The 21,759-nt window shown below is 39.5% G+C and overlaps 2 pseudogenes; one reads left to right on the top strand and one right to left on the bottom strand.

The window, feature by feature from the left end:
* The first annotated feature begins 12,709 nt into the window (after window positions 1–12,709).
* On the top strand, window positions 12,710–15,735 carry LOC120137723 (annotated as a pseudogene).
* A 450-nt stretch (window positions 15,736–16,185) lies between these two features.
* On the bottom strand, window positions 16,186–20,265 carry LOC120137733 (annotated as a pseudogene).
* Between the last annotated feature and the right edge of the window lie 1,494 nt (window positions 20,266–21,759).

Raw genomic sequence — 21,759 nt, 5'->3', positions numbered from 1 at the left:
GCACAGGAATCTGCCAACGTGACAGAGGAGACAGGTGATGCCATGATTCTAAGCGTCAACAGTCCGATTGAATCATGGATCTTGGATTCAGGGGCATCTTTCCACTCCACCCCATGCCAAGAAATCATGGAGAACTATGTCAGTGGTGATTTTGGGAAGGTTCATCTTGCTGATGATGAAACCTTGAAGATCGTCGGAAAAAGAGATATCCGACTAAAGCTGCCAAACCAGACCACCTGGAAGCTGACAGGAGTGAGACATATTCCTGGCCTCAAAAGAAATCTGATTTCTGTTGGACAGCTTGATGGAGAAGGATACAGTACAACCTTTTCAGACTGTGAATGGAAGATTACAAAAGGAGCACTCATCATTGCTCGTGGTAAGAAGAGTGGTACTCTCTATGTAACCTCAAACTTAGAGAATATCATTGTTGCAGTAGATGCTGATGGAAAATCAAACCTATGGCACCAAAGGCTTGGCCATATGAGCGAGAAAGGAATGAAGATACTTCTGTCAAAAGGGAAGCTGCCGGATCTAAAGAATGTAGATGTCGGACTATGCGAGGATTGCATCTTTGGCAAACAAAAGAAAGTCAGTTTTGCAAAGATTGGCAAGACACCTAAGGCAGAAAGGTTAGAATTGGTTCATACTGATGTATGGGGACCATCCCCAGTTCCATCTCTTGCAGGCTCACTATATTATGTCACCTTCATCGATGATTCAACAAGGAAGGTGTGGGTTTATTTTCTGAAGAAGAAATCAGAAGTCTTCGATATCTTCAGAAAATGGAAGGCCATGGTGGAAAATGAGACTGGTTTGAAAGTCAAGTGGTTGAGGTCTGACAATGGAGGAGAGTACAGAGACAGTAGATTCAGAGATTTCTGCGCAAATAATGGGATCAAGATGGAGACAACAGATCCCAAGACACCGCAACATAATGGTGTAGCAGAGCGCATGAACAGAACTCTGAATGAACGTGCCAGAAGTATGAGGATACATGTCGGCTTGCCCAAATTTCTATGGGCTGAAGCAATCAACACTGCAGCTTACTTGATCAACCGTGGGCCCTCAGTTCCTTTGGATGGCAGAATACCAGAGGAAGTTTGGAGCAAGAAAGAAATAAACCTTTCACACTTAAGAGTGTTTGGTTGTATTTCTTATGTACACATAGACTCTGCTGAAAGAAGTAAGCTTGATGCTAAGTCCAACAAATGTGCCTTTGTTGGTTATGGCGGTGATGAGTTTGGTTACCGGTTTTGGGACTATGAAAATCGGAAGATCATCAGAAGCAGAGATGTCATTTTCAATGAGAATGTGATGTACAAAGGCATGTCAATTGTAGAATCAAGTAGTTCAAATACCAAAGCTGAAACAAAGGAATTTGCTGAGTTTGAGGAGATTCCTGGAAATGATGTTCAAATCAATCCTGAAGCAGTTCAAGAAGAACCAAGCACACCAGAACTGAGACGCTCCTCCAGAATTCCTAAACCAACCCAACGGTATTCTCCTTCTTTGCACTACTTGTTGCTAACTGACAATGGTGAACCAGAGTGCTATGATGAAGCAATGCAAGTGGAGGATTCAGTCAAGTGGGAGTCTTCCATGAAAGATGAGATGGACTCGCTTATGTCAAATCAGACATGGGAATTAGCTGAATTACCACAAGGCAAGAAAGCGCTCCATAACAAGTGGATTTACAGGATCAAAGAAGAGCACGATTGTAACACCCCCAACCCATACCCGACCCGGATATGAGTCAGAGATACTACATTGACTTTAAAACACAACTCTTAATAAATAATAGTAAAATATTGGGACTTGTATTAAGAAAATACAATAATATACATACTGTAATATAAGTTTACAAAAAATATTCAGAGCATACACAACTTAACTCTTTAATTACATGCCAACTGCTATTTACATAACAAAATAACCTACTGATAAGTTGCTTCTGATCTGATGGTTGCAGGAGTAATACTGTCAAGCTGCTTCACCTGTCACTTCTAATTTCCCGGATCCTACGTGTGAAACACTCACACGCTAAGTCATCGACTTAGTGAGGCAATAATAATAAGGCAATGTAATGTAATGAAAATGTCAGGATCATATGAGATGCGATGCAAACATGTACTTAATCAATATAGTATACTTCATCAATATCCATACCTGTAAGCGTATGACTGTAACATTCATTATTCAGTATTAATAAGTTTATTGGCCCATGATAGCATATTGAGAACCTAAGGTATTTGAGTAATGTGAGGTTGTGCACTATGCTGTCACCACAGCTCGTATAAATGCACCGAAGTGCCCGTAGAATTGCACCGAAGTGCCCGTAGAATTGCACCGAAGTGCCCGTAGAATTATGTCCATAAGGACCACGTAGAATTCCTTAAGAATCATATACATATACTATGGATCAAGTATGTGTCTTTCAAGACTTCACACAGGTTCCAAAGGATATATATGTGTCCTAAAGAACCGAGTATACCCTCTACCCTTGGCATGCCAACTATACCTATAGTTCTCATCTACATAACATGGGCTTATACATTTCCCGTAGTTCATATCACGTAGACATAGTATTTCCATAACTTTAACACATAGGCATATCATTTACATACCTTTATCACATAGTGCATATAACTTTTTCTGCATATTCATGTCAAGTAATACGTATAATATGAATTCATGTCATGTAATACATTTAATACAAATTCATGTCATGTATCATAATATGGAATGTAATCATATGTCAAAATATGGAATCTAGACTTATCACAAGTCTAGAACTGAACATACTACTATATTCATGCTATGCATATGCACTCACCTATACTTCTTTGCCTTTTCCTCGATCGATTCTACTTGTAGATTGTTCCCGAACTCGAGTAGGCTCGGTATCTACATAAACATAATTTTTAATATGATCATCAGATGTCTATGTCTTGCAATTAAGCTTTAATAGCTTACTAACTTAAAGAATTAATAGTTTAGTCTTGCTTTCTTTTCTTTCTTCTTCTTTTTCTCATGGGGAATCGGTTCCCCCCCTTAGGGGTATCGATTCCCCTCAAGCAGTCTGGAATTTCATATACGATGAGGGGGTATCGGTTCCCCCCCTGGGGGTACCGATTCCCCTCTAGCATTCTGGAAATCATATTTGTTGAAGGGGTATCGGTTCCCCTTGAATGGGTACCGATTCCCCTAACCCAGAAATCCTATTTTTAGCCCGAAAATCATCTAATTTCAACTCAAACATACATATTTCAATCCCTTTACTACTCTTAGCTCTCATACACTTACTTAAACTAATTATTATCCATTAAATACCTCTAAAACTTAGAAATCTAATTCTCCATGTAGAATTTAAGAATCCAACCCAATTCTCAATATGTTCTAATTTGAATTCTAACACCTCATACTTCTTAGTTATCTTATTGACAAGTCAAAAATCTGATTCAAACATCAAAAACTCATCCATATCAAAATTTCATCTAAAAACTCATTTTCCAAATCCTTCTCTAAATCACTTATCTTGTTGTTTTAATGTCATATAAGCTTTCCTTTAGCTTATATAACATCCAAGCTTTCATTTCCAATCTTAAAACATCAAAGAAACTACCAAGTTCAGATTCTTACCTTAATTGCAAGCCCAACGTTGAGAGAAGGAGGAGAAGAAAATAAGGAAGAATGAAGAAGAAATGGGAGGTTCTGGAATCTAAATCACACGTGGGTATCCTATATACCCCATAATATTTTATTTTAATTAAAAATCCTTGCAAATGACCATTTGGTCCCCACCTTAATTTCATATTTACTAACCTTACTTTTTAAACTATATAATTATTCTACTTTAATCACCAAATGTTGAAACTTTGCAAATTAATCACTTACCCGACATGGAGGATGTTACAAATCTCTCCCCCTTAAGAAAATTCGTCCTCGAATTTTCATTGCACGAACAAATGAGGGTATTGATGTCGCATATCCTCTTCACGCTCCCACGTTGCTTCTTCTACTTTGTGATTTCTCCACAACACTTTGACCAAAGGAATGGTCTTGTTCCTCAATTGCTTAACTTCATGTGCTAAGATTTGAATCGGTTCTTCCTCATATGTCAAGTCAGGACGAACCTCAATCTCTTCTGGTGTCACGATATGAGAAGGGTCAGATCTATATCTTCGAAACATTGAAACGTGAAAAACATCATGTATCTTTTCCATCTCATGTGGTAAAATTAGCTGATATGCTACTGGTCCTACTCTCTTTACAATCTCATAAGGTCCAATAAACCGAGGACTCAATTTTCCTTTCCGACCAAATCTCAACACCTTCTTCCACGGAGACACTTTTAAAAACACCTTATCTCCAACTTGAAATTCAATTTCTTTCCTCTTAAGATCAGAATAGGACTTTTGCCGATCAGAGGCCACTTTGAGGTTATGCTGAATTTCTCGAACTTTCTGTTCTACATCTTGAATTAAATCCGGACCAAGAACACTTCGGTCTTTGAGTTCATACCAATTTAATGGAGTATGACATTTTCTTCCATATAATGCTTCATAGGGGGCCATCTTTATACTAGACTGATAACTATTGTTGTAAGCGAACTCTGCCAGCGGTAAATACTTTTCCCATGATCCTTTAAATTCCATTACGCACGCTCTCAACATATCTTCCAATATCTGAATAGTTCTCTCTGATTGCCCATCAGTCTGAGGATGAAAAGCCGTACTAAAGTTTAAACGAGTCCCCAACGCTCCATGCAAAGATTTCCAGAATCTAGAAGTGAATCGAGGGTCCCGATCAGAGACTATGGAAACAGGTACTCCATGCAATCTAATAACTTCTCTAATATACAGCTCTGCATACTTTTCCATAGAGAAATCCGTTCTAACAGGGAGGAAATGCGCGGACTTAGTTAATCGATCAACAATTACCCAGATTGATTCTCTTTTGTTCGGAGTCAAGGGTAACCCCGAAACAAAATCCATCGTAACATTTTCCCACTTCCATTGAGGAATGAAAAGCGGTTGCAATAATCCTGATGGAACTTGATGCTCGGCTTTGACTTGTTGACATATCAAACACTTAGACACAAATTCTGTAATGCTTCGCTTCATCCCTGACCACCAAAATCGATCCTTCAAATCCATATACATCTTGGTTCCACCCGGGTGCATCGTTAACGGACTACAATGAGCCTCTGTTAATATTTCTTTCTTCAAGTCTTCATTGTCGGGTATTACAATTCTTCCTTTACAATATAGATTTCCATCTGACTTAATCTCAAAGTCTTTAATCTCTTTGTTCTTTACTTGCTCAATTCTTTTCAAACACATTTCATCTTTACCTTGCAATTCTCCTATTCGTTCCACCCATGCTGGTTTAAGGGTTAATTCTGCACAAAGACCACCATCTCCCGTTAAAGATAATCTTGCATCCATAGCTCGTAAAGCTGCAAACGTCTTTCTACTCAGAGCATCTGCTACCACATTAGCCTTTCCGGGATGATAGTCAATTATCACATCGTAATCCTTTAAGAACTCTACCCATCTACGTTGCCTCAAATTCAATTCTTTTTGAGTCATCAGGTACTTCAGGCTCTTATGATCCGTATATAAGTAGCAACGCTCCCCATAAAGATAATGACGCCAAATCCTGAGAGCGAATACTACAGCAACCATTTCTAGATCATGTGTGGGGTAATTCCTTTCATGTGGTTTCAACTGTCTCGAGGCGTATGCTACCACTTTTCCTTCTTGCATTAGTACACACCCCAACCCGTTATGGGATGCGTCACTGTATACTACAAAATTCTTGCCAGATTCTGGTTGAACCAATATCGGAGTTTCCGTCAGAATTCTCTTTAAAGCTTCGAAACTTTCTTGACATTCAGAAGTCCAAACAAATGGTACGTTCTTTCTCATTAGCTTTGTTAGAGGCAGCACAATCATAGAAAAATTCTTAACGAATCTTCGATAATAACCAGCAAGTCCAAGAAAACTCCGAACTTCAGACACATTCTTAGGAATTTCCCAATCCATTATAGCTTTAACTTTCTGAGGGTCTACTCTAATCCCAACTGCCGAGATCACATGCCCCAGGAAAATTACTTCCCTTAACCAGAACTCACATTTGGACAATTTGGCATACAACTTTTTATCTTTTAAAATTTGCAAGACGATCCTCAGATGTGTGCTATGCTCTTCATGGGATTTCGAGTACACCAGTATGTCATCAATAAAGACAACAACAAACTGGTCCAAGTAGGGCTGAAAAATCCTGTTCATAAGATCCATGAAAGCAGCAGGTGCATTCGTTACTCCGAATGGCATTACGATGAATTCATAATGACCATATCTCGTTCTGAAAGCTGTCTTCGGAGTATCTTTCTCCTGGATCTTCAATTGATGATAACCCGAACGTAGATCAATCTTTGAAAATACCGAAGCTCCTTTTAGTTGGTCAAACAAGTCATCAATGCGCGGAAGGGGATACTTGTTCTTAATGGTCACCTTATTGAGCTGTCGATAGTCAATGCAAAGGCGCATTGATCCATCCTTCTTTTTAACAAATAACACCGGAGCTCCCCAAGGCGATACACTTGGTTGGATAAATCCCTTCTCTAGCAATTCTTGTAATTGATTCTTTAACTCTTGCAATTCTTTCGGAGCCATCCGATAAGGTGCCATTGCAATCGGAGCTGTTCCCGGCATTATTTCAATTTGGAATTCTACCTCTCTATCCGGAGGTAATCCTGGCAATTCAGCAGGAAAAACATCAGGGAACTCTCGAACTATTGGAATTTCCTCTAACCTTTTCTCTTGAGCTCTTGAATCAATCACATTTGCCAGAAAACCTTGACATCCTTGTAGCAATAATTTCTTGGCAGACATCACTGATATTACATTCGCTAACGGATTAAACTTTTCACTGTTCACACTTATCTCTATTCCGTCTGGACTTTTCAGAGTTACCTTTTTCAATCTGCAACTAACATCTCCATAATACCGGAACAACCAATCCATTCCCAGAATCACTTCAAACTCGTCAAAGGGTAATTCCATCAGATTAGCAGGGAATTCAATTCCCTGAATCTTTATGGGACACCCCTTACAAACTTTATTCACCCTGGCACTTTGGCCTAACGGAGTCGTTACTATAATCTCATTACTCGTAGCTTCTAAGGGAATCCCCAACTCCTTTACTAACTTACTTGTAATATAAGAATAATTAGAACCCGAATCAATCAGTACCAATACTAATTTATCATACAACTGAAAAGTACCTGCTATAATATCAGGGTCATCACGGTCTTCACTTGTCTTTAGGTTGTATACTCGAGCAGTGGATCGAACTTCAGGTTGAGCAGAGAATTCAGACGGGTTCCTTCCTCTGCCTCTTCCTCGTCCTCTTTGTGAGAAAGAACCAGCTCTTCCAGATGGTGCCGGCTCACCAATAATCAATGGACAATCACGGACAAAATGTCCGGCCTCTCCACATCGGAAACAAGTCCCAGCTGCCATACGACAAGTTCCATAATGGTTTTTCCCACACTGCTGACACTGTCTCCCTTGACCCGGAGTAGATCTCCCAACACCAGATTCCACTGACTGCGTCTGTCTAGGTCTTGCCTGACTTGCTCCCCTAGCAGACGATGCAACTGATTCTGATCTAGCTTGTGATCGAAATCCCGAGTCTCTTCCCCTTTTTGCTGGTGTTGAACCAGAATAAGTAGTCGTCCTCTTTGATGTCTGAACTCTCGAGTCCCCAAATCTTTCATTCTGAGCCCTTTCAAGAGCTTTTGCACGATTGATCACCTCCTGGAACGAGGACAGGTTTAATACTATCAACATTTCCTTAAGTCTAGGGCGCAAGCCCTCCACGAACCACTCGCAAGCATCTTTTTCAGTAGGCACCAGTTCAGCTGCAAACCTGCTCAGCTTATTAAACTCACATTCGTACTCATACACAGAGCGGCTCATCTGCTTCAAACTCATAAATTCCTGCTTCATTTGGCGGATAAACTGATCTCCAATATACTTGCTTTTAAATTCATCTAAAAACAAAGACCAAGTCAACTGGTCGGTTGACATCCTCATGGTGACGTTCGTCCACCATATCCTCGCCTGACCCCTTAGTAAAGACACAGCTCCATCTAATTTCTCCACTTCGGAACAGTGGAGACCATCTAACATGATTTTCAAATCATTCAACCAAAGATCCGCTGACACCGGACCTTCCTCAGCTTCTCCCTTAAATTCGGGAGCTCCTAAACTTCTCAATTCTTTTGCTACATTAATTCTGGGAGTTAGTGGAGCAGGAGGTTGAAGACGCGTCAGAATAGCGTCTAACGTTCTGAAGAACGTATCTTGATCTTGCACAGGCACTCCTTGAGATGCCTGTTCTTCACCTTGCCTGGCCAGGGCAGGTGAATTACTGCTTTCAGCATGCCTCTTCTCCCGCTTCACTTCGGGAGCTATTATGTCCGGACATCTAATAAGAATAGACACATTATCCTATTAGCAAAACATCATACTCATACTATACCAGATCAGTATTTCTCACTATTTGTTGGCATGTATTCCATTTAAAGACTCCATAGACTCTGGTTTATGCCTAGAATCGGCTAAACCATAGCTCTGATACCATTAAATGTAACACCCCCAACCCATACCCGACCCGGATATGAGTCAGAGATACTACATTGACTTTAAAACACAACTCTTAATAAATAATAGTAAAATATTGGGACTTGTATTAAGAAAATACAATAATATACATACTGTAATATAAGTTTACAAAAAATATTCAGAGCATACACAACTTAACTCTTTAATTACATGCCAACTGCTATTTACATAACAAAATAACCTACTGATAAGTTGCTTCTGATCTGATGGTTGCAGGAGTAATACTGTCAAGCTGCTTCACCTGTCACTTCTAATTTCCCGGATCCTACGTGTGAAACACTCACACGCTAAGTCATCGACTTAGTGAGGCAATAATAATAAGGCAATGTAATGTAATGAAAATGTCAGGATCATATGAGATGCGATGCAAACATGTACTTAATCAATATAGTATACTTTATCAATATCCATACCTGTAAGCGTATGACTGTAACATTCATTATTCAGTATTAATAAGTTTATTGGCCCATGATAGCATATTGAGAACCTAAGGTATTTGAGTAATGTGAGGTTGTGCACTATGCTGTCACCACAGCTCGTATAAATGCACCGAAGTGCCCGTAGAATTGCACCGAAGTGCCCGTAGAATTGCACCGAAGTGCCCGTAGAATTATGTCCATAAGGACCACGTAGAATTCCTTAAGAATCATATACATATACTATGGATCAAGTATGTGTCTTTCAAGACTTCACACAGGTTCCAAAGGATATATGTGTCCTAAAGAACCGAGTATACCCTCTACCCTTGGCATGCCAACTATACCTATAGTTCTCATCTACATAACATGGGCTTATACATTTCCCGTAGTTCATATCACGTAGACATAGTATTTCCATAACTTTAACACATAGGCATATCATTTACATACCTTTATCACATAGTGCATATAACTTTTTCTGCATATTCATGTCAAGTAATACGTATAATATGAATTCATGTCATGTAATACATTTAATACAAATTCATGTCATGTATCATAATATGGAATGTAATCATATGTCAAAATATGGAATCTAGACTTATCACAAGTCTAGAACTGAACATACTACTATATTCATGCTATGCATATGCACTCACCTATACTTCTTTGCCTTTTCCTCGATCGATTCTACTTGTAGATTGTTCCCGAACTCGAGTAGGCTCGGTATCTACATAAACATAATTTTTAATATGATCATCAGATGTCTATGTCTTGCAATTAAGCTTTAATAGCTTACTAACTTAAAGAATTAATAGTTTAGTCTTGCTTTCTTTTCTTTCTTCTTCTTTTTCTCATGGGGGAATCGGTTCCCCCCCTTAGGGGTATCGATTCCCCTCAAGCAGTCTGGAATTTCATATACGATGAGGGGGTATCGGTTCCCCCCCCTGGGGGTACCGATTCCCCTCTAGCATTCTGGAAATCATATTTGTTGAAGGGGTATCGGTTCCCCTTGAATGGGTACCGATTCCCCTAACCCAGAAATCCTATTTTTAGCCCGAAAATCATCTAATTTCAACTCAAACATACATATTTCAATCCCTTTACTACTCTTAGCTCTCATACACTTACTTAAACTAATTATTATCCATTAAATACCTCTAAAACTTAGAAATCTAATTCTCCATGTAGAATTTAAGAATCCAACCCAATTCTCAATATGTTCTAATTTGAATTCTAACACCTCATACTTCTTAGTTATCTTATTGACAAGTCAAAAATCTGATTCAAACATCAAAAACTCATCCATATCAAAATTTCATCTAAAAACTCATTTTCCAAATCCTTCTCTAAATCACTTATCTTGTTGTTTTAATGTCATATAAGCTTTCCTTTAGCTTATATAACATCCAAGCTTTCATTTCCAATCTTAAAACATCAAAGAAACTACCAAGTTCAGATTCTTACCTTAATTGCAAGCCCAACGTTGAGAGAAGGAGGAGAAGAAAATAAGGAAGAATGAAGAAGAAATGGGAGGTTCTGGAATCTAAATCACACGTGGGTATCCTATATACCCCATAATATTTTATTTTAATTAAAAATCCTTGCAAATGACCATTTGGTCCCCACCTTAATTTCATATTTACTAACCTTACTTTTTAAACTATATAATTATTCTACTTTAATCACCAAATGTTGAAACTTTGCAAATTAATCACTTACCCGACATGGAGGATGTTACAACGATGGGAGCAAACGCTACAAAGCAAGATTGGTAGTCAAAGGTTTTCAGCAAAAAGAAGGTATTGACTACAATGAAGTTTTCTCTCCAGTCGTAAAACTGTCTATAATCAGACTGGTGTTGAAAATTGTAGTTGCAGAGAATTTACATCTTGAGCAGTTAGATGTAAAGACAGCTTTCCTTCATGGTGATTTGGAGGAAGAAATCTATATGAGGCAGCCAGAAGGCTTCATAGAGGCAGGCAAGAAAAACCTAGTATGCAGGTTGAAGAAGAGCTTGTATGGTTTAAAACAAGCTCCTAGACAGTGGTACAAGAAGTTCGATAACTTCATGGGTAGCAGTGGTTTTACCAGATGTCAAGCAGATCATTGTTGCTACATCAAGAGGTTCGACAATAGCTTCATTATTTTATTGTTGTACGTTGATGATATGCACGTTGCAGGCTCAAACATGCAAGAGATCATAAACTTGAAGCAAAAATTGTCGAAGCAATTTGCAATGAAAGATCTGGGCGCTGCAAAGCAGATTCTTGGGATGAGGATCAAGAGAGACACAAAGTCGGGGACTTTGATGTTATCACAGGCTGAGTACATCAACAAAGTACTCTCCAGATTCAACATGCAAGATTCTAAACCAGTAAGTACACCTTTAGGTGTTCATTTTAAACTCTCCAAAGGACAGTCACCAAAGACGGAGGAAGAACGTGCACACATGGTGAAGGTGTCGTATGCCTCAGCAATTGGAAGTCTGATGTATGCCATGGTTTGTACCATACCAGATATTGCTCAAGCAGTGGGAGCTGTTAGCAGGTACATGAATAATCCGGGCAAGGTACACTGGGAAGCAGTCAAATGGATCATCAGATATCTGCGGGGTACTACAAACAAAGCACTTTGTTTCAAAGGTGGAGATACGATACTGACAGGCTATGTAGATGCTGACTTAGCCGGAAATGTCGACATCAGAAGAAGCACTACAGGGTATGTTTATACTCTAGGAGGAACTGCAGTGAGTTGGGTTTCTCAACTACAGAAGATAGTTGCTCTCTCCACAACCGAAGCAGAATATGTCGCTGTTACGGAAGCCAGCAAGGAGATGGTTTGGCTCCAAAGTTTCTTGGAAGAGTTAGGCAAGAAACAAGAAAACAATGTCTTGTATTGCGACAGTCAAAGTGCTATCCATCTAGCGAAGAATCCGTCTTTTCATTCCAGGACAAAGCATATACAATTGCGATATCATTTTATCCGGTCTCTTCTGGAAGATGGGATTTTGAAACTTGAAAAGATCAGTGGAGCTCAAAATCCGGCAGACATGTTGACAAAGACGGTGACAACGGACAAATTGAAGTTGTGTTCAGCTTCAGTTGGCATGCTAGAATAAAAGACCAGAAATACTGCTGCATCGATCAAGGTGTGAAGACAGATTAAAATCAGTCTTCAAGTGGGAGATTGTTGAAATTCTAGATGGCTGTCATTCTAGATGGTAGCCGATTGAATTCAAAAATAGAGACTGTTGTGTTTTGTTGAATTTGGGCAAGGGTAAATCACACATTTAGTCATTGTACTTTAGGGTATTTTCAAAGATTAGTCCCTAAGTTTCAACTATAAATACCCTAGCTCATTTAGCTTCAAAATCATCCCAAAATCTTCTAGTTCTCTCTCAAGTGTGTTTTGTAAACACTTGTAATTTTTCTCTTCAGTAAAAGATCTGCAGCAGTCCGGAGACGTAAGCACATTGGCTGAACTCCGTTATCAATTTTTCGAGTATTATTTTCCACTTTTATTTCGTATTCTCACTAATATGACTATAGAAAAATTACTTGTTCTCGTTCTATTTCCTAACAGCTTCGTCTTCTATTTTTTTTTTCTGCATCTATCATCAACCCGCCACTCCCAATTTCATCACATCGGGTGGAGCTGAGCATGCTCCGCTCCTTTTCCCGTGCCAACACACCAAGGCCCGGCCTCTTCTCTTCCTCCGATGCTCGTGATCAAATCTCAGTCACCACCATTGCCACTACACTCCTCCAAAAATGCAGATCTCTTGCCCAAGCCAAACTCATCCATCAACAGCTCCTCGTACAAGGCCTCTACCGAGATTTCACTACCCGCCTCGTTTGCGCTTACATCACTCACGACGCCCTTTCTTATTACATCTCCATTCTCGAACGCTTGCCCTCTTCTGCCTCTGTTGTCTTCTGCTGGAACACTCTTATCCGACGCTCCCTTCACCTCGGGTTCTACTGTGACGTTCTTTCTCTCTTCCGTAGGATGCTGAGGCTCCGGTTTGCTCCTAACCATTACACCTTCCCTTTTGTTCTCAAGGCCTGTGGCGTGCTTCCGTCCTTCAGAAGTGGATTATATGTTCATGGGGTTATTTCTACCCTTGGTTTGGACTCGAGTGTCTTTGTTTGTAATGCGCTGGTAGCAATGTACGCTTGTTGTGGTGAGTTGGACGATGCGCGACAGGTGTTCGAGGAAATGCGTGAGAGAGAGATATGTGATATTGTCTCCTGGAATTCTATTGTGGCTGCTTATATACAAAGCAGGGATGCGAAAAGTGCGGTGGAGTTGTTCCGAAGAATGACCTCTGATTTGGAAATCCGCCCGGATGTTGTTAGCCCCGTCAATGTGCTACCTGCTTGTGGATCTCTGGGCACGTCTTTACACGGTATGCAACTGCATGGTTTTGCAGTGAGGAGAGGTTTATTCGAGGATGTTTTTGTTGCTAATGCTTTGATGGATATGTATGCAAAATGTGGGATGATTGAGCAGGCAAATAAGGTTTTTGAAAGGATGAAGGTGAAGGATGTTGTTTCTTGGAATGCAATGGTTACTGGGTATTCTCAGGCTGGTAGGTTTGAGGAGGCTCTGGGTTTGTTTGAGAAGATGAGAGAAGAGAAATTTGAGTTGGATGTTGTGACTTGGAGTACTGTGATTGCAGGCTATGCTCAAAAGGATCACGGTTATGAAGCATTGAGTGTATTCAGGGAAATGCAATTTTGTGGTTCCAAACCTAACGTTGTCACACTTGTGTCCGTTCTTTCAGGCTGTGCTTCTATTGCAGCATTAATTCAGGGGAAGGAAATTCACGGTTATGCCATCAAAAGTGTTTTGAACTATGATTGGAATGATCCAGGAGAAGATCTCATGGTGATTAATGGTCTAATTGACATGTATGCTAAGTGCAAAAGTACAAATGTAGCTCGTATCATGTTTGATTTGGTTGCACCAAGTAATAGGAATGTCGTGACTTGGACTGCCATGATCGGTGGATATGCGCAGCGTGGAGAAGCGAATGGTGCACTGAAGCTTTTCTCTGAAATGCTCCAAGATGGTAAGTCTATGAAGCCAAATACTTTTACCATATGTTGTGCCTTGATGGCTTGTGCACATTTGGCTGCCTTAAGGTTTGGTAAACAGATCCATGCTTACATATTACGCAATCAATACGAATCTGTAACGTTGTTTATGGAAAATTGTCTCATAGACATGTATTCCAAATCTGGTGACATACATGCTGCTAGAGTTGTGTTTGACAATATGCAACACAGAAATTCAGTTTCTTGGACATCCTTGCTAACTGGTTATGGCATGCATGGCTATGGAGAAGAAGCTATCAAGGTGTTGGATGATATGAAAACAGCAGGTTTTGTTCTTGATGGTATTACCTTTCTTGTTTTACTCTATGTCTGCAGCCATTCAGGAATGGTTGATCAGGGAATCAGATTCTTTGAAAGCATGCACAGCTAGTATGATGTTATCCCTGGATTGGAACATTATGCTTGTATGGTTGATCTCTTAGGCCGTGCTGGTCGGTTTGATCAAGCTCTTAAACTTATTCATGACATGCCCATGGAGCCAACCACAATTGTATGGATTGCATTACTTAGTGGTTGTAGGATCCATGGAAATGTGGAACTTGGGGAATATGCTGCAGCCAAGCTTCGGGAACTGGGTTCAGAGAATGATGGGTCATATACATTGCTTTCAAACATTTATGCTAATGCTAGGCGTTGGAGAGATGTGGCCAGGGTCCGATCTTTGATGAAGTATTCAGGGGTTAAAAAGAGACCGGGCTGCAGCTGGGTTCAAGGAAAGAAAGGCACTGCTATCTTCTATGTGGGTGACAGGTCTCATCCACAATTTGAACAAATATATGAGCTTCTTGTGGACTTAATTCAACGCATTAAGGCAATTGGGTATGTTCCTGAGACGAACTGTGCACTTCATGATGTGAACGAATAAGAGAAAGGTGATCTTCTATCTGAACATAGTGAGAAGTTAGCTCTAGCTTATGGCATTTTAGTCTCTACTCCTGGGGCGCCTATCCATATAACCAAGAACTTGCATGTCTGTGGAGATTGCCATAATGCCATTACTTACATATCCATGATCATTGATAATGAAATCATATTAAGGGACTCAAGTCGATTCCATCATTTCAAGAATGGATCCTGCTCCTGCAGAGGCTACTGGTGATACAAAATTACTGATAGCAAAGCGGTTTATGAAATTTTGGCACTTGAAGAGGTACATCTGATAGGATTGGTCGCACAATGATGGAGTTAATCTGCTCCTGATATTGAGTGCAAAGGGTAGCCTATTATGTATGGATTCAACTAACATAACATTAACACATACAAGGCCTCTGATGTAGAACTTGCTCTCAAATGGCTTCGAGCCTTCGACAAAGAAATACATGGAAACGACATTTCTATAGCATCAGAAGCTTGACCGACTATGAGGTGCAATTCGTTTTGTGTAGAGAAATACAGGACAAGACAATCTCTGATTTATTCTATATCGAAAAGAATGAGTTAGTAGAGTCATGGGATTGACCATTGGAAATGGTATTAGGAACAGTTTATTTTCAATAAGCAGCTAGCTATTTTATGTATGCTTTCGTTCTCCATGTTTGAGGCTTAACGAAGCCAATTGATAGTGTATCATACTCTTGTAGATGCGGATTTGGATGATCATGGATATTTGATTTATTTTTTTATATAGAATCAGATATTATAGATTTAGCTGATATTTAGACTCATATACTGTTATTTTCTGCGATGGATTCGGGATTGGCGTGGATAACTTTTCAAATATCTATCATCTGGATCCATTTTACTTTTTTGGATGGAAGGTTTAGGTGAGAGAAAAGCTTCTCTCACTTTAGTGACCAGCATTAATTCATTGTAATGCATGTAAAATGTACAACAATCTTGCAGGTACGAAAGATTTTGAAGAGAAAAAACCGAACCGTGTAACGAAATTCTTGTCATGTTTCCAGCCAAGGATTGTCTGAGTTAGCTATACAACAATCTCTGATACTGAATTAGTCAAAACATTACTCCATTACCATGCCTTAAACCTACTACAAAACAATATCATAATAGGATGGCTGCCTGATTTCGGAACCCTCGTCTCATGGCATTAGAATAACCCCCCAGTTCCACCTGTTTCCCTCCTCAAAACGTGTAGTGCTGTTGGATGCTGTCAATATCCAGTCCTTTGAGCTTAACTACGGATTCAACATGTCCTTTGAGCGTATGAAGTTCCCTCAACCTGGTAAGACACAAGAGGTTTTAAATAAGATCTTTGGTTTCAGATGTCAAAGGATTTTATGTATGTATCACCTCGCAACTTCGGCACACTTCCTGGCTTGTTCGGCAATCTCTGATAGTTCTTTGTGGTTGCTCGCCTTGTTTGTGATGTCGGGCGGTGTCAAGCCATGAATGGTGCGTTGAGCTAAAGCCCACTGTGCTTCCCTCTCACCTTTTCCATAATCATTCTTTGTTTTGAAGGCAGTCTATGAATTGAATGTACGAACAAAATCAATGTCATTTGGTGGTATTGTGTTTTTCGTGATTACGTACATAACAAGTTAATACCGAAAGAAGTGATTAGATACCTTATTTTCAAGTAAATTGTTCCAAGCCTTTCCGCTCAAAGAGTAGCGAATTCCGAACTTGAGTACATCGAGTGGGAAGTAGAAGACTAGACTATAGAGCCAGATAACGCCAGCCCAACCCCAGCTGATGCCTTTGATTCTTGCAAATCCCCAGTTTGCTTAAACAGCAAGTAGTGTAGCTACCTAAAATGTTGAATCCAAAACAGAAAACTTTATAACTCGAGAACAATACATTATATTCTAGCCAACTAAAGCTATTTTTTTATATTTTAACTTACGAGTTGTGCCAAAACGAAGGCAACCACGAGCAGGAGACCGGAACGTTCAATGAAAGACCAACTCCGAGAACGAGTGACAAAAATAAGTGCCTGACTCACTGTACTGGCTTGAAGGTATACAGCAGCGGTAAGTTCATCTTGATTGTACCTAATGGATCTTACTCTAAACTTATCCTGCATTTAGTACCAACTTTTAGAAGTCTCCTGTTATGGTTTTAAGAACGTAAAGAGTGTTTAAATTTTTTTCTTACCGAAAAGAAGTTCGTGTCGTTAGCCGCCCAGAAGAAAATGACAGTCATGACAGCAAGATAGGTACCAAGGACGATACCGGTGGCAAAAATCTCCTTGAGCTTCCATATGTCAGGCATGGGAGATGGCTTCACTCTGTCCTTGGAAATGATCATAATGGTTCCGTCGTTGAGTATGGCAATGATCAAAACCATGAAAGGCGAGAAATTGAACTTCCAAATAAGTGCGAGCAGCATGAAACCCAACACGATTCTGATCGTAATGGAGACGGCGTAGATGGTATAATTTTTCATTCTTTGAAAAATGGCTCTACTTGTTAGAACAGCACTCACAATGACACACAGTCCTGGTTCTGTTAGTACTATATCTGATGCACTTCGAGCAGCATCGGTCGCATCGTCCACTGCAATGCCGATGTCTGCCTTCTTAAGTGCCGGTGCATCATTCACACCATCTCCGGTCATGCCACAAATATGTTTCCTTGCTTGTAGCCTACTAACAATCTCATATTTGTGCTCTGAATTAGGAAAATACTGTTGGTTATTCAAAGAGCATCGAACTATACCCAAAAAATATTGCTATTGAGCTTGCCCGGGAAAACGCCTGCAAAGCCATCAGCCTTCTCGATAAGGTCATCGGCGCCAATTGTATCGATTATATCACCCTTATTTTGACCAAGGATAGCACATGATGGATACATGTTTGTTCCCATGCTGAGCCTACGACTGGTTTCTTTTCCGATGGTTAGTTGATCACCAGTGATCATCTTGACATTGACACCGAGATTCAGAGCCCGACGAATTGTTTCTGCACTATCATGCCTAGGAGGATCAAACAGTGGCAATATACCAACAAATTCCCAAGGTTCTCCCAGGGCATCCTTGCTTTTCTCTTTAACAGTCTACAATATCAAAATACTCATCTTATAATAACCTTTCGTTTATTCAAATTATGTTCCGGAGAAAGAAACACAAAACGTTACTTGTCTAGCTACAGCAAGAGATCGAAGCCCTCGGTCAGCAAATGTAGCGATGATTTCATGAGCTCTCTTCCTTGCACCACCTCGCAGATTGCATAGGTCGATAATCTAGTCGAGATGTCAAGTAACAAGTTACAATCGTGACCGTAATTTAAAATCCCGGATATGATAAGAAAAGCATTAGTAAAATGCAAGTCGATCCTTTTACCTGCTCCGGAGCACCTTTGCTGACTCGATGCCAACTACCATCAGGCTCAATATATGTCATGGCTGTACGCTTGTCTACCGGATTAAAGGGAAAGAAATGGACCTCGGTAACACCTGCTCTAGCCTGCAAATCAATCAAAAGAGATCCTTGTCCGACATTAAAGGCCGAAGAGTGAAAGCATAATGAAAGGGATTCCCTTTTGTCAATCTTCACTAACCTCCTTGGGGTCTCCTAGCATTCCAATAATACATGCATCAATAGCATCTTGATTCTCGACCCTCGAAGACCTTGCGGCGAGTAGAAGAACCATGTCCTTGTCGACATTTCTCGCAAACACCTGAAATCTCACAAGACTGTTCCGGTGATGAGATTAACTGCATCATTTATCCATAATTAGTTTCAACTTCAATTCTAGGACCAACCTCAATTAAGGACTTGTCTACGGTAAGCTTGTTGAGAGATAGTGTCCCAGTTTTATCACTGCAGAGTACATCCATTCCAGCCATTTCTTCAATAGCTGTCATTCTCTTTGTGATAGCTCCTTGTTGTGAAAGCCGGTGAGATCCAATGGCCATAGTCACGGATAAAACTGTCGGCATGGCAATCGGAATCCCCCCGATGAGAAGCACCAAGAGATTATCAACCCCATCTCTGTACTTATCGGATACATCACCACTATCTCAATAAGCATCCCTGCCGCGATTGAACATATATAGAAGTTTCCAATTGCTGTCAACACCTAAAGAAATAATCATCATTCGGTCCACATCAGGCACAATCTATGTTACTCATACTCGGGTGTTTGAACGAGAAACGAATATATGTCGGACACGAGTATTTTCAAGTTTTTTTCCATTGTATATATTTGAAACGTCCTTTTGAGGGTCATATCTCAATACTCATATCCAGACATGCTATCAGACAGAGTACAAAAGTATAGTAATTACCTGCTGGAAGTGCCCTACGTTGTTGGTGCTGTCAACGAGGTGAGCGGCTTTACCGAAGAAGGTGTGGACGCTGGTGGCAATGACAACAGCCTTGATCTCACCTTGCTTGACAGTAGAACCGGAGAATACCTCGTCCCCTGCATTCTTGTTTACAGGCAAAGACTCGCCGGTAAGGGCCGATTGATCGATCTTGAGTGAATCGCCTTCAAGGAGACGTGCATCTGCCGGGACAATATCTCCCAACTTAAAGCTGATGATGTCTCCAGGCACCAAGATTGAAGCTTCTCGCTCGCTCCACTTCCCATCCCTTAATACCTTCAATCATTCAAACATGCACAAATGGTTAGAGACATCGATCACCGTCATTAAAAGAACATTCGAAACAAGTCATAAACACCTTGGTTTTAGGGCAAGACCAGCCATAAGAGCTGCAGCAGCAGCATTGCCGGCATTGTTCTCTTCGATGAAGCTAATCGTCGAGTTGATAAACAGCAACGCCACGATACCGATGAAGTCTTGCCAATCCGGGGGCTTGCCCTGAATTCGATTCATGGAATTATAGGGATTCCACAAGTCTATTAATTGAAGAACAGAAGAGAAAAAGAAAAGAGAGATGAACATATATACTCCTCCGTTAGCCAAAGCAATGGCCATAATTGCTGCAATCTCCATCACCCATGACAAAGGATTCCACATATCCCAAGAACTTCAAAAGCTTGCTTTCCTGCTTCTCTTCAAGCTTGTTTGGACCAAAGATATGGAGCCTCTTTTGGCCTTCCTCGCTCGATAGACCATCTCTGCTGCATTTCAACTTTTGAAACACTTCTTCAACAGGAATCCGCTCCTGAAATGCAACCCACATACATACATACATGCATACATGCATACATGCATACATGCGTACATGCATGCAAAGCAAAAAGTACGTTGTAAAGTGTTATCCCTACGTTCTGCTACTTGAATCCTTGTTAGTATTCAAGGGAAATGAGATGAAGAACAGCTCAAATTTTACCTTTTTTTGGTGAATAATCTGTAAAGAAGTTGATGAGTTAGGTTGGTATAGTACAAAATGTACATGGAGAAGATGAAAGATTGATTGTGAGTGTTGGGATGTAATATATGTAATATTAGAATTGTGGGAATATTGAGTGTAAATGAGAGAAGGAGCGGGACTCTCTTGGTCGACGCTGCCCAGGTACTTCGGCTATCACCTTGTCTTTTACCCACGTTTTTCTTAAGCCATTATCAAGGGGTCAATTTTCTTTTGTTTTTCTCTAAAAGTATTCAAGAAATGTGTAATGTTAAAATAAGTATAGCTATTTTTAGAGGTCTCTTGTTAAGTATAATAGGAGTTGCGTCTCTAATATATGTGCATTTATTATTAATAAATTAAAAAAATCTAAATAAATATTATCAATGATGTGTAAATATTATCACCCTAAATTATTATTTTTTAAATCTACTTTATATGAACATAGTGTATGAATGTCAACAAATAGTGTCTCTCGAGCCGTCCAATGAGAAGTATAGCATGTGATATGTCACATGGTCATAAAATATAGGAGACCCACACATAAATGTCATCTAGGCCTGTTTATGTATAACATTTGTATCCTAACGACATTTTCGTTCGAAGTAAAAAAAATTCGTTTAGTTCTTGAGAAAATAGCTGAGAAAATTATGAGCAAAGATTTTAACAATAGCTTTAATCGTTTTTCATGATGGATTTTGTTAAAATATCTCGTAAATCCTTCATAATTTTAAATTTAACAAAAAATAGAAAATACCAATAGTCAGAAACCAACATAAAAATTAAGCATGAACCAACTTACCTAAGTGGTTAAAAGAATCATTGTTATTCCTAGAGGTCACTTGTTCGAGTATCAACTACTACAGTAACGTGATTGAGTATTTAAAACGTATATTACTTTATAATCATCTTAGTTTAATAAAAATGGATAAATTATGCATTTAGTACCTAAATTATTAGTTTTGGTTTGTTTTAGTACCTAAACTTTCAATTTTTTTCAAAACTATACCTAACATTTAGTTTTTGTTTCGATTTAGTACCTCGCCGTTAAAAACTTAACGGGTGATTTGCACGTGACACCTTTTTATGGGTAAATTGCATCATTAATCACTCAACTATCTTCTCACTCTTATTTTGGTCACTAAAGTTTAAATTTTTTAATTTAATATCTTATTTTTCAAATTTCAATCACTCTAACTTTCAAATTTATTTTTTTATTATTTTAATTATATATTAATAAAATAATAATAACAGAGTAATGTAAAAAAATTAATCAAATAGAATAGAGTGATTAAAATAAGA

This window comes from Hibiscus syriacus, unplaced genomic scaffold (genome assembly GCF_006381635.1).
Source record: "Hibiscus syriacus cultivar Baekdansim isolate YM2019G1 unplaced genomic scaffold, ASM638163v2 tig00110676_pilon, whole genome shotgun sequence".
In the NCBI taxonomy this organism is placed as follows: domain Eukaryota; kingdom Viridiplantae; phylum Streptophyta; class Magnoliopsida; order Malvales; family Malvaceae; genus Hibiscus; species Hibiscus syriacus.
Note: the sequence above shows the minus strand (reverse complement) of the source record. Positions and strands in the feature narration are given on the sequence as shown.